General features: G+C 48.2%; 1 protein-coding gene across 8 annotated transcripts in view; it reads left to right on the top strand.

Annotated features, from left to right (window-relative positions):
* Positions 1-12,739, top strand: part of IL1R1 (interleukin 1 receptor type 1) — a 78,523-nt gene that overhangs the window by 32,379 nt on the left and 33,405 nt on the right. Inside the window, exon 1 of one of the 8 annotated variants that reach the window (XM_019428536.2) lies at positions 5,479-5,696. The exons of 6 other annotated variants lie outside the window; for them this stretch is intronic. The gene's annotated coding sequence lies outside the window, so the exon portion shown is untranslated. Of the gene's footprint in view, positions 1-5,478; positions 5,697-12,739 lie in introns of those variants that run through there. One more of the 8 variants, XM_053890511.1, reaches the window with a different exon arrangement.

The following is a 12,739-nucleotide window of genomic DNA, read 5'->3' as shown; positions in this document are numbered from 1 at the left end:
CATAATAATCATCTTCAGGAAGTCTGTAACTGGGCATTGGTCAGAGGTGATGCAGGAGAAGGGAGGATAGGTGTCATTTTAATTTGAAGAGACCTTGCATGCTAGGCTGATTCTGTATGGTACAGGACAGGCCAACAGTGAGTTGTGACATGCTTCTGAGTTGGGTCATTGCCTTGCTTATCTATTACTGTGATCCAGACTCAATGACTTAGAACAACAATGTATTATTATCTCTCATGGTTCTGGGGTTGATGGGACTCAGCTGAGTGGTTCTCCTTTGGGGACTCTCCTATGGATATAGTTGGCTAACAGCTGACCAGGGTTGGCTGGCTTAACTTCCAAAATGGTGCTCTCCCATGGTGGGAGTTGGTTCTGGCTATGAGCTGGGGTTGTGGACTCCATGTGGTTTAGAATTTCTCACAGCATGGCAGTCTCAGGATGATAACACTCCTTACCTGGCAGCTTTGGGTACCAAGACTGAGTGTTTCAAGAAGCCTAAGAAGAAGCTGAAAGGTTTTGGATGATCTGGCCTCAGAAGTTCCAGAAAGTCAATCCCACCTCATTCTATTGATCGGAGTTGGTTGAGTAAGCCAGCGAGACCAGCCCAGATTCAAGGGAGAGGAATTAGACTTCACCTCTTAATTGGAGAAGGGAAGAATTTGAAGCCATTTTTAAATCTACTACAGTGATAGTATTAAAAGGAAACCATTTAGAGAAGACAAATTGGCAGTAATGTTTAGAAAGGATTGAAGAGTTAAAAGGCTACAACAAGAACTCTGGATTTTGGAAGGTGCTTATGGAAGAGAGTAAGTGACAAAACATAGAGACAAATTACAGACACTTTCAGAGAACCAAAGATAGCAGGACCTTGTAGAAATACAAGGGAAAGCATTTAAGGCAGCCAGTTCTTTCATTATGTTCAAAGATGAGTTTAAGGAAGACAGTGCTTTTGTTATGTGTCCTTTACATGACTGAGGACAAAGATTTCAAAAGACCCTTCTTGGTGGCACCTGGGTGGTTCAGTCAGTTGAGCTTCAGACTCTTGGTCTCAGCTCAGGTCACAATCTTGCAGTTCATGAGTTCAAACCCCATGAGGGGCTCTGCACTGTCAGTGCAGAGCCTGCTTGGGATTCTCTGTCTCCTTCTCTCTCTGCTCCTCCCCTCCTTGCTCTCTATTTTTTCTCTCAAAATAAATACTAAACATTAAAAAGAAAAAGCCCTTCTTGGATGATGAGGGAAGCTGGTAATGGCTGCCTTTTGGGTGGTGATGGCTGGCTTGGCTATTGGTGCTTTGAGTTTCATGTGTTCAACCAATGATCGGATAAAGATCTGGCATAAGAGAGTAAGAGGCCACTAGTCTGGTTCTGTTCGGTGCAGCAGTTCTTGGAAGCCACCCCCTCTATCGGTCTCTGGAACTTCTGTGCTGTTTCTGTGTTGTTAGCAAGGACATAAAACCAGGTGTAAGAAGCCACTTGCACTCAGTTGCTTTTTGTTTTTAATTTTATTTTAATGTTTATTTATTTTTGAGAGAAGAAGACAGAATGTGAGCGTGAGAGGGGCAGAGAGAGTGAAAGAGACACAGAGTCTGAAGCAGGCTTCAGGCTCCGAGCTGTCAGCACAGAGCCTGATGTAGGACTCGAACCCAGGAACCGTGAGATCATGACCTGAGCTGAAGTCAGACGCTTAACTGCCTGAGCCACCCAGGAGCCCCTCAGTTGCTTTCATTGAGCAAGATTAAAGCCGCAATTAGAATAAAAAGTTTGCCGGGCTGCCTGCCATGTCCATCTTTTTGTCCTCGTCTTATAAAGGAAGTTAAGAAATAGTTTACCGTCATTGGCAATTTTATGATATTCTACAGTTTCTCATCAACTCTCATCTCTGGTTCACATGCGGCTTTCTGCTTGGTAAAGGTCTTGCAAAATCAGAGGAATCTGAACAGCAAAACGATCAGAGAAACCCACAAAGAACTGCTTAGAGAAAGGGATAGTCCTGAGCCAATGAAAACGGACAAGTGGCAGTAATGGGAGGTAATATGAGACACAGATTGAAAAGGTGGTTATTTGGAGGTCAGGAGATGGAAAATGTGTGAAAGGAACGAAAAACTAGGCTGTAGAAGGAAGTCCATGTAGGACAGTGGTTTTTAAACCTATCTCAGGGAACACTGTGGTTCTGTGAGCAGTTACTGGCAGTTCTATAAATAACGAAAAACAGGCGTAGCAAGAATCACAGAGGCCCTGTGTGCAAAGATGTCATTTTATTTTCCACAACTGAAGTCAGCTTAGTTCATGGATCCTCATTTCCATCTCTAGTGCTAGAAAAAAAGCTTGCCACTTCAGAGTTGCTTAGTCTCTACTGCTGCAAGACTCAGCCTCCTCTGTTTAGAATCCTTCTCTTTCTAAACCCCTTGTCCTTGTGGACACTGACTGGAGTTCTCTCCATACGTCGTCCTCTGGACTTACCGACCCCAGCTGGGATCATGCGTGCCTTGGTGTCCCCAGCTGCCAGGGGTGGTCAGTGTCGGCCTTCTTACCCCTTGGCATCCCCCTCTGAGGGTCTGGGGACTCTGAACACTCTAGGAGTGTTGTGTCACCATTTGTGAAACAGCCTGTTCTCAGGCCCAGGCAGTTCCACTGTCACAGCTGTCCCTTGGCACAGACCACCCTGGACACAGGGCTTTGCTATGACACTGGTGGTTTCCAGGATTCTGCTTCTTGTGTATTACTAGACACTCTTATCAAAGACAGTCCCATGATTTGGGCAGCTTGCTAGGCGGGTCATACACCGAAAATCCTCAGAGAATACGGTCTCTCTCAAGAAAGGTGGTCTGACGATGGCAGACAGTCGAGTCTTCCAAATGACAGGAGTCTCAGAGATGGGAAGGTAGTGAGGGAGATAACACTCCAGAAGGTGCCATCCAGACCCTGGATGTTATTTCCGTTTCTCATAAGTTTTTGTGAAACACACAAAAATCATCACCTCCGCGGAGGCATATGTCTTACACATTCACATTCAGAGCATTTGTGTGGTGCTGAGACCAGAGCATACAGGAGTGACAATCTCCGCACCATGAGCTTTCAACTCAGGGGTGAAGCAAGACAGGTAGACACACGAGCCACCTAGGAAAGGAAACAAAGGGAAGGGAGAGTTCGGAAACGTGGTCAGCATGGCTGAGTGAGGGAGGAGATACATTCAAAGTGCCAGAGAGAACAGTGGCTATAGGTAAGGGAAGGTCTTCAAATCCCATCCTCATAATAGACGGGTGTATGCGTGTTTTATCTGGGTCTAAGGGCTCACGTGTCTAGCAGGATGGTTGGGGTAGGGGTGGGTGGGAGGCATCAGAATACAATGAAAAAAACAAGGAGAAGTGTAATTTTAATTCCAATTTAAAAATTTAATTACATTTAACTTTATTAATTTAAATTTAATTTAGTTTAATTTTAAGTGTAATTTTAAATTAGGATTAAATTTTAATTTTAATGTAATTTTAAATTAAAATTAAATTTTAATTTTGAAATTTAGATTAAAATGTAATTTTAAATTCTACATTACTACACAGACTCATCATGTTTTGTACTCGTAAACTGTTTAAAAACCTTCACTATACGAACTGTGAGATATGTTTATGCTCACTAACAACACTAGTTCTGCAGCACTGAGCCTGACCTGCTCACGCTAGCTTTCATTAAGTGCCCCTGGGACACGTGCTGAAGCAGCTTCAAGCGGAGGGTTCACAGTAAGGCCATCACTAGGGGGGCTCAGAGGAACAGTTGTTCCCACCCCTGGCTGCATGTTGGAATCACCTAGGAGCTTTAATAACACTGAGATTTGGGCCTCAGTCCCAGAGATTTTCATGTGACAGATCTGGGCAACAGTGGTCCAGCTCTCTCTCCTGATGATTCTGATGTATAATCAATGTTTTGAGAACCACCACTCTAAAAAGGAATACTAAAGAGATGGGGACATCTGGTGAATTCTTTTTTTTTTTTTTAAGCTATTTTTAAAATTTTATTTATTTATTTTGAGAGAGAAAGAGTGAGCAGGGGGATGGGCAGAGAGGGAGGGAGAGAGAGAATCCCCAGCGGGCTCAGCGCTGTCAGCGCAGAGCCCGATGTGGGGCTCGATCTCATCAACCTGTGAGATTATGACCCCAGGCGCTGAGCCACCCAGGCACGCCTGGTGAATTCTCATAATACCATGTCACTGGCCCCAGAGTTAAGCCTGTTCCTTGGAGAAAGAGGAACCAGATGCAAGGGCTGGAACCAGATAAAATTTTTTAAAAAATAAGAAATTATCATCACAGCAGGCCACAAGTCAGCATTAGGGTTGATGAATTATTGCTGTTGGCTTCTTTATGCTTTCCTCCAGCCCAGAATTATCTGGGCCAGCTGAGGCCAGGGTTATCTCAATTCTTGGGTTTCTGACAGAGATGTCAAGGGAAGGACTATGGAAACCAGCACCTGCCCAGCCTGGAAGGGATACAGGAAGGGTGTGTGTGTGTGTGTGTGTGTGTTCTGTTAGGAAGGAAGCAATCATCATTTACTCAATGTCTCCCCAGAGGATGGCTCATTAGGTCCTCAAAACAAGTCAGGGTCCAGGCACTTGCTGGAGGTACGGAGTTTTGGAAAGGGAAGAGCAGCTTCCAAGCCCCTGGCTGTGGGGCTTGGAGCCCAAGCCAGCCTCTGCTGATACCCCTCCCTGCACCAAAGTCTACGCCTGACCCCGGCCATTCACTGCATTTCTAGGACTACCAGTTCTCATGTGCAAAATGAGTGGATGGGAGTAAGTGGGTTTTAAGCTTAAAAGAATACCTGGTCAGGCCAAGAAGTCTGGTATCAAGACTGTACCACCGATAAGCTGCTCTTTCATCTGGGCGCAAAACAATAACAAGCAGCAAGTGACTCTTGTGTCAACCCTGTGCTTGGCGCTGGTTTAGTGTTAATTTATGTAATCTCCCCAACCACTCCATGAGGTGGGTGCTGCTGTGATCCCTTTTCAGCGAAGAAGAAAGGAGGTACCAAGAGGTTGGTGAGTTGTGAAAGTTCCCAGGGCCAGTGTGAGAGAGCAGGGGCCAGGCCTCAGGCTCCAGTGACTGACCCTATCTGGTCTCTTAGGCTGGAAAGTGTGTGTTTCTGGGACCTGAAAGTCCCAAGCTCCATTCGCTGCAGTCATGCCCAGGGACCCCGCAGTTGGGTGGTAGCCAGGTTACGCTGTCCAGGTGAGTCGTCCCAAGTCACTTCGGGTGGGACCACGGTCACTGCCCCTCCAGGGTGCGGGAGCCCGGGGCCCCCGGGGATGAGGGGGATGAACGGGGCAGGCCGGAGTCCCGGGTTTCCCGGGGGTAGGGCGCGGGGGCACCGGGCCAGCTCTCTCCCTGCTGAGCCCGGCCCGCCCCGCCTTCTCCGCCCACCCACCCCCGTCCGTCTCCGCCCGAGGCGTCCAAGCCGGAGCCGGAGCCTCAGCGCAGCAGGAGCCGCGCCCGGCTGTTCCCGGGCGCAAGGGCGGCGCGGCTCCTGCTCGTGTCCGCGCCCGGAGCCGACCCGGAGCGCGCGGCGGCGGCGGCGGCGGCGGCGGCCCGGCGCCCCCAGGAGCCGGCGGGCATGTGACTAACCGCGCGCCCGCGCCCCGGAGCCCCTCGCCGGGCTCCCAGGGCGCCCGCCCCGCCGCGCTGGGCCCGGGGCGGCCCGGGGCTCGCCCAGGTAGGAGGAAGCTGCAGCCTGCGGGGTTGGAGTGTTGGCGGGTAGGCGGGCGGGCGGGAGCGGGGGTGGGGGGTGGGGTGGGTACCCACCGTGGCTTTGACACCTTTCCCTTCCGCACAGACCGCGCGGAAAGCGTCCTTCTTAAGTCAGACTGAACTTGGTTGTCAGTTTGTTGTGGAAGAAGGTGATGGCGGTGAAATCTGTGGGGGTTTTGCTTGTTTTTATTTTTGTGTGAAACCGGAATAAGGATTGTTCAAATCCCTTTGCGGGGTGGGGGGGGGGGGGCGGACTTGACGATGGTCCTGGCGGGTTGTTGTGGGGTGTGTGTGTGTGTGTGTGTGTGTGTGTGTGTGTATGTGTGTGTGTGTATGTATGTAAACTGCTTCCAGGAATTTGAATGCAGCCAAGTATGGCTGGTTCAGGAGTGTCCCTCTCCGGGGTTTAGGCTCAGAGCTGTCAGTCTGGTCAACAAGATAAGGACGAATGCGAAAGCCCTACAGTGGGGGAGAGAAACTTGTGCTCCCGCGACCCCAGGGAGAGGCTGATGCTGGGTGTAGCTGCAAACAGACATGAAGAAGACTCATTCACAACAGGCAGGTCCAGTACTTCACAGTTTATAAGGCTCTTTAAGCTTCTCTTTTATCTTCCCCAAAGTCTTGTGAGAGACATGCTGTTACCACCTTCCTTTCACAGCAGGGAAAGTGGAGGCTTAGACAAGGTGACTAACTTGGGGGACTGGCACCCAGAAGGAGAGTGAGCCCTCGGGACTCCAAAGCTATGCCTTCTGCTTTACCGCCTGATGGCTTCCATGGTCGGTGCCTGCCCAGGCTTTCTCCTCTGTGCTGCTGAGGGTGTGTGGATTCCTGCCAGGGCAGATGTCCCCAGTGATTTCTGGTGGTAGGAGATGCTTATCAGATGGGCATGTTCTAGGGCTTTTAGCGCCACAGCGTAGGAACCAAGTAAGGGACATCTCTGGGCCACTGATGCCTTGGAGAAAAAAGGTGAGCTGAGATCCGTCTGTTATTGGAAGGTGCTGTCTGGGTCACCCTGGCTTGGTACCAAGCTTCTGGAAGGTGAATGTATAACATTGAACTCCAGGACTATTGGCGAACTGAGGAGAGCCAGGGATGTAGGGTGGGGGGAGTGCTGGGGGGTTTGCTGCCCCTTTCCGCACCCAGTTTACTGTGCATTTGTGGCCACCTTTGTTTCTCTTGACTGCTTTTAATTTCTTATTTCATATCCTTGTTATTGCATTTAATATTCTGTGTTCACATCCTGTATTATGTTTTGTGCTAGATGAAAATGTGGGGCCTCCGGGATGGGATTTGATGCGAGAAGGGACGTGGAACCCTTTATGTATTTTTAGTCTTATTTGGCAAGCTGCCACTTTGTGGCATGTGGAGCATCACCTGGCCCTGTCTACATTTGGGTGGCCTCCATGTAGTTCCAGAAAGGATGTTTGACCTGAATTTTCACATGATCTTGGCAGGGCAAAACTAAATTCTCCTTTTTCTTTCTTTTTTTTTTTTTAAGTTTATTTATTTGTTTTGAGAGAGAGAGAGAGAAAGAGAGAGAGAGAGGCAGAGAGAATCCCAAGCAGCCTCTGAGCTGTCAGTGCTGGAGGGGGGGCTCGAACTCACAAACCATGAGATCATGACCTGAACTGAAATCAAGTCAGACACTTAACCGACTGAGCCACCCAGGTGCCCCTAAACCCTCCTTTTTAAACAGGCTCTAATCAGCTCTGTGTGGCATAATGCGGAAAGGCTTTCTTTATGGCTTTTTAAAATAGCATCTTGTCAGTAATTCTTTTACTGTTGGTGAAATACTACTTAATATTAGATTCACTTATTTATTTAACAAATGTTTATTGAATACCTACTTTGTGCCAGACACTGTTCCGAGTACTGAGGACAGAGCAGTGAATGGGATAGATGAAAATCTCTGCCCTCTAATGGATGTGAGTCCTCTTGGTGAAGTCACAGGGCAACTGCAGTCTCTCTGCCTAAGGGGGTTCTTTGAACTATGCCTCTTTGAATGGAGAGTGGGCACGCTGGCCACCCACAGGCAGGACACCGTTCAGTGTCTCCACTGGAGAGGGCAAGAAGGTAATGGATACAGATACAACTTATATGGGTGGTTCCCAAGGATGCTGAGATATACTCTAGGGCTTGGCCGTGCACTTGGATCATGGAAAATGGAAACCGTGTGGCTGGGATGCACCAGTGGGAGATGGGTGTCCTCCTGGAAGCAGGAAGAGATGATGTTGTAAACAGAGTGTTTTATTAATCAAAGTGCCAAAGCCGGACAGTTGCAACTACCCCAGCATAGGGAGGAGGGAAGTACAGAGATTATGCTACATGACAGACTCACTGTGAACTTGCCACTTTGAAGGACAGCTGTCATCAGAAGGCACTGAGACTCACTGGCCATGGCCCAGCCTCATGATGTTCTCCATTTGCTGTCGTTTGTATTTGGGTTTGTGTTTTCCCTTGAGGTTTCGAGTTTGTCGGCCGGCTTACAGGATCTGTGCTGTCAGCAGCTTTGTTCGCCTGCTCCTTCCACCCTGCCCTTGCCGGCTGTGACCCCAGGAAATGCTGCTGCAGCCTCCTGGCCATGCTCAGCACTGGGGAGCCTGTGGGGGAGCCCAGGAACCAGAGTGAGCTCACCAAGTGTTGAAAGGGGCTGGGGTTCCTGAAGGTTTGAACGCCTGAACTCTGCGCTTCTAACACACGTGGCAGGGTGATGGAGGCTTTCCCCATTCCTACCTGTTCCAGAAAGGATTTACAAGATGCCATAAATGAAAAATAGGATGAAAGAAAAACAAGAGTGGAGAGGAAGTGGAGCCTGCAGTGAGTCTAGAAAAGTGTCAAACGTAAACCTTCGTGAACTATTTGCAAAGTTGCCAAGTGGGGCTATAAATCTGGAGGTAAGCTGGGTACCCCGGCCTTGCCTGTACCTTACTTAGCATTGCCTGAGGTACTCTGACGAGAAATGCCAGGACTCCAGAGCAAACAAAGCAGCGTCTCTGGGGGTGCGCCCAAGCACTGGTGTTTTTAAAGCCCCCTGGGCGTTCTAAACGTGTGACCAAGGTTGACAACCCCAGTGTAGCTTCCTGCAGGCAGTGGGAGAGAGGAAACCTGGTGGGACACAATTGTCTGTGTCTTCAAGCTGTAAATGAAGTGCTTAGGAGAAGTAAAAGGATGCCTGGTAACAGAGAAAAGTGGGACCTACCCCCCCCCCCCAGGGTCCCTGTTGAAGAGGTACAAAGAGAAACTTTTAGGGTGTCTCTTGAAATGATTCCCCATCGACAGTGCGGTTTGGTAGCCGAGTTTCAGCTGGACTTAGGGTGCTAGTAGGAGGTGGGGGAGGTGGCCTATGCATCGTGAGCTCTGCACGTGTGGCCTGGCAAACCAGAGCACTGAAGGCCACCAGCAAATACAGCCCATGATTCCTGCCCCTGAGTTCAATCCAGAGTTAAATTCTGTCACTTTGAGCAGTGCTTCTTGGCTCATTCAGAACCCCTTACCCCTCTTTTTAAATATATAGTTTATTGTCAAGTTAGCTAACATACAGTGTATGCAGTGTGCTCTTGGCTTTGGGAGTAGATTCCTGTGATTCATCACTTACCCCTTACTAATGCAAATATTTGCAATTCTGAAATAATATAATAAAACTTACCGACAATGTAATTTCCAAATAGTCACTATAATAGCTAGATGTAAAGGATCACTGTGTGGATGGATGCTTGGGCAGAACCAAACTAGAACCCAATGAGGCTGCCAAATGGGTTATGTAGGCTGGACTGTAGGATCACAGAGGACAACTCCAAGTTTGGTCCGGATCAGAGACATCCTGGTGGGGGATCCAAGTACCACTGAATGATGAGTGACTCTTGCTCAAGGTCTAAGTGGTTGTCAAAGTCAGTCCTCTCTGTTTTCACCATATTTGCATTCCTGGAAAATTTAGTATGTACGAAAAGCATGCCAACAATCTATAAGTGTAGGACGGAATTAGGCACTAGCCTCCCCAGATGATAAATGACATGAGATGCTTGGAAGTCATGCAGGACAAGAGTCCATCTTTACTTTGTGGAACTGCCTCGAGTTGTTGCGGAAGGGCCTCTACCACTAAATGCTTCGTTGTGATCACCCAAGGTGTCCCCTTCTCCACACTTTCAAAAGTGCTACCTTAGCAGCCACACTGGCCCCTTTGAGAACTAGTGCTTCCCTTGCATCACTTGGTAGTGAGTGACTGAAGCCTTCATGCCCCTGTGCGCCCTAACATAGCAGGGCACTGATTGGGTGCAAGCCAGCCGTCCAAAGTTAACTGTTAAAAGGTCATATTGGTGATGATAGAAATCAGAACGTGGAGTCCTGTGCAGTGAGGGGTGGCTAGTAAGGGACACAAAAGAACTTTAGGGGAGGATGGAGACGGTCTGTATCTTGATGGGGTATTCTGGTGTATACAGTTATCAGAGTTAATGGAATTATACACTTAAGATTTACTGTGTGTTTCACTGTATGCATATTTCATCTCGGTAAAAAAAACACAGGAGTGAAAACAAAGAAAAATTCGTATGGAGAATGTCTAGTCCCCTGAGGCTACCTGTAGCTGCCACTTAGAGCAACAGAACCGTTCTCACAACTGGAAGGCAGTGCTTAAGGGCAAGCTGTGTGAGGCCAGACTCAGTATCAGGCCCCTTGCAAGCACTGCATTGGAGCTGTGCTGGAGAGCTGACAGGGTCAGGCAGAGCATTTGAAAGGGGGACAAGGGACAGGAGAGCAGAGCCCTTCCTGTCACTGGGTCTGGTTGCTGTGGTCCAGGAGCCCTAGAGGGTTCACTGGGGAGAAATTGGACTGTGTTAAAATTCAAGTCCAACCAAGAGATAGGTCTGGCCGATTCCTGTTTGTAGCCCTCTAGTGAAGGCAGTCCCGTCCTTCTGCTTTATTTTCCCCGTTGTCCCTGAAACCCACACGAAACCACCAATCCGGTGGCTTTGTGCCTTGTAATAGCGGAACAACTTAGACTGTACAGCAACATCTAAAACCTCTGTGACTGTGTTTACTTTATCTCCATATCCCTGTGCGTGATAGCCTTTGGTGATTAAAAAAACTTTCCTTGCCTCATTTGTGTGGGTAAATACGCCGGATGAATCTGCTGTGAGCCGGGCTTTTGGATCATCTGAAAGGAAAGTCGCCAAAGTTTCAGTGTTTCTCAGACTTTCTGAGATGATGCGTGTTTCTGTGGCCTCTGTTGTGGGAGTGGTTTTGTTAGCTCATAGTTTTATATAACTTTGTCTCTGGGGGAAAATCAGTGATAGCCATGCTGAACACACAGTTGGGTTTTAGGAGCCCTGTGTGTGGTGGGGTACATGGTTCTCCTCTCTGCAGAACGGAAATCATTGTGTCACACTGTGGTGACCCCCTTTGTGTTCACATCCTTGTTCTCCTTCCCTGTCTCGGGCATGGAACCTTCCTGGGGAGGTGTCTCAGTGTTAGGGTTAGGTTGCTCTGACAGTCTGGCTCCACGCGTGTGACTTTGTGTGGCCCTCGTTGTTCCCTTTCTCATGACTGGGGCCGAACAGAGATGACTGCGGGTATTTATATAGGGCAATGCCTCTCAGATTTTACCACCAAAGGAGTAAATGCTCAACCTAGCACTCCAAAGTGACTCACCTTCAGGGCTTCTTTGATGACTCATGCGTTACCTTTTGGAGATCTTTCTTTCCATTTCATAATATAGCCATGTTTTCTCTAATAGAAATATAACTCTGCCCAGAGAATCCTTGAGTAAAATCAGTACCCTAGGAAGTTAGACTCCAAGTTCCCTGGCTGTCTACAGCTTCTCCTTGGGGATTTGCAGATTCTAGATTATGAAAGAGGGATTTGTGTAAGTCCAGAATTCTAAAGTATTTTCCACAGTTTTGTGGTTCTATGGCTTTATGAGCAAGTTTCTTTATGCCTTGTCTTTAAACCTAACATTTTGGGTCCTAACATTATTGGAGCCTGTTTAATTGCTGTTTGAATCCTTGTAACAGGTAAAGGTCAAAATTATGGACCTGATTTTAATGCCATATTCCATTCCCCATATGTGTTCACAATGGGTTTTTTTTTTTTTTTGATGTTTATTTATTTTGAGAGATAGTGAGTAGGGGAGGGGCATAGAGAGGGAGACAGAGTCCCAAGCAGGCTCCCCACTGCCAGCACAGAGTCTGATGCGGGGCTCGAACCCACAAACTGTGAGATCATGACCTGAGCAGTCATGAGTCAGATGCCCAACTGACTGAGCCACCCAGGTGCCACAACATGATGGTTTTCAATAGAGCATGGAGGTTGTGGTGATTCCTGAGCTGAAGAACCTGATTTAGTCTTTGTTTCTTCCAGGGGCTATCCACAGTCGCTTCTTAGTTACAGTCACTTAGTTGAAGCCTAATTCTCTGAATATTTCTCTTAGGTCAAATATACATATATACACACGTTGAATAATGTTTGGGATGAGAAGTTTTATTAGATGATGCTGCATATGTATTTGTAAGGCACTCATTGTGAATAGTGAGCTGGTATGAGGTGGAAATGTGAAAGTACCGTTAGGATTTCCACTTAAATTTCAGATGTGGGGCTCTTCAGGTCCCTGGAGGAAGGAGGGGGCATCTGCTGCTGTCTTCTCTCTCTTCCTGGGTTTCTGTGGAGGCTTGGCTGCTGCGGAACTTCCCTTAGAGGCAGGCAAAAGTGATCCCTCCGAGGTCCTGTACTTTGGAGGGTTCTGCTCTGCTTCTCAACCAGCTGTGTGCCTTAGCATGGCCAGGAGTCTGTAGAACCAAAAGGATGTGCCTACTTGGAACATGTAATGGAACGGCAGCATGGCCATGACCCAGGTACCCGGGCCCCCCTAAATGCCTTGTCCAGACAGCCTGGACAGAGTATAACAGGTCTCTTTCTTAAGTCGTTCCCCTATGGACTCTGCTGCCGGTATGCCTCCTTGGTCTGCTGAGTGGCCAAGGCTGTATGGCGGGAGTGAACTTGGATATGTGGATTGGAATG

Source organism: Panthera pardus, unplaced genomic scaffold (assembly GCF_024362965.1).
Source record: "Panthera pardus isolate Hobbes unplaced genomic scaffold, ASM2436296v1 HiC_scaffold_25, whole genome shotgun sequence".
Lineage (NCBI taxonomy): Eukaryota > Metazoa > Chordata > Mammalia > Carnivora > Felidae > Panthera > Panthera pardus.
This window is presented reverse-complemented; position numbering and strand designations above follow the sequence as displayed.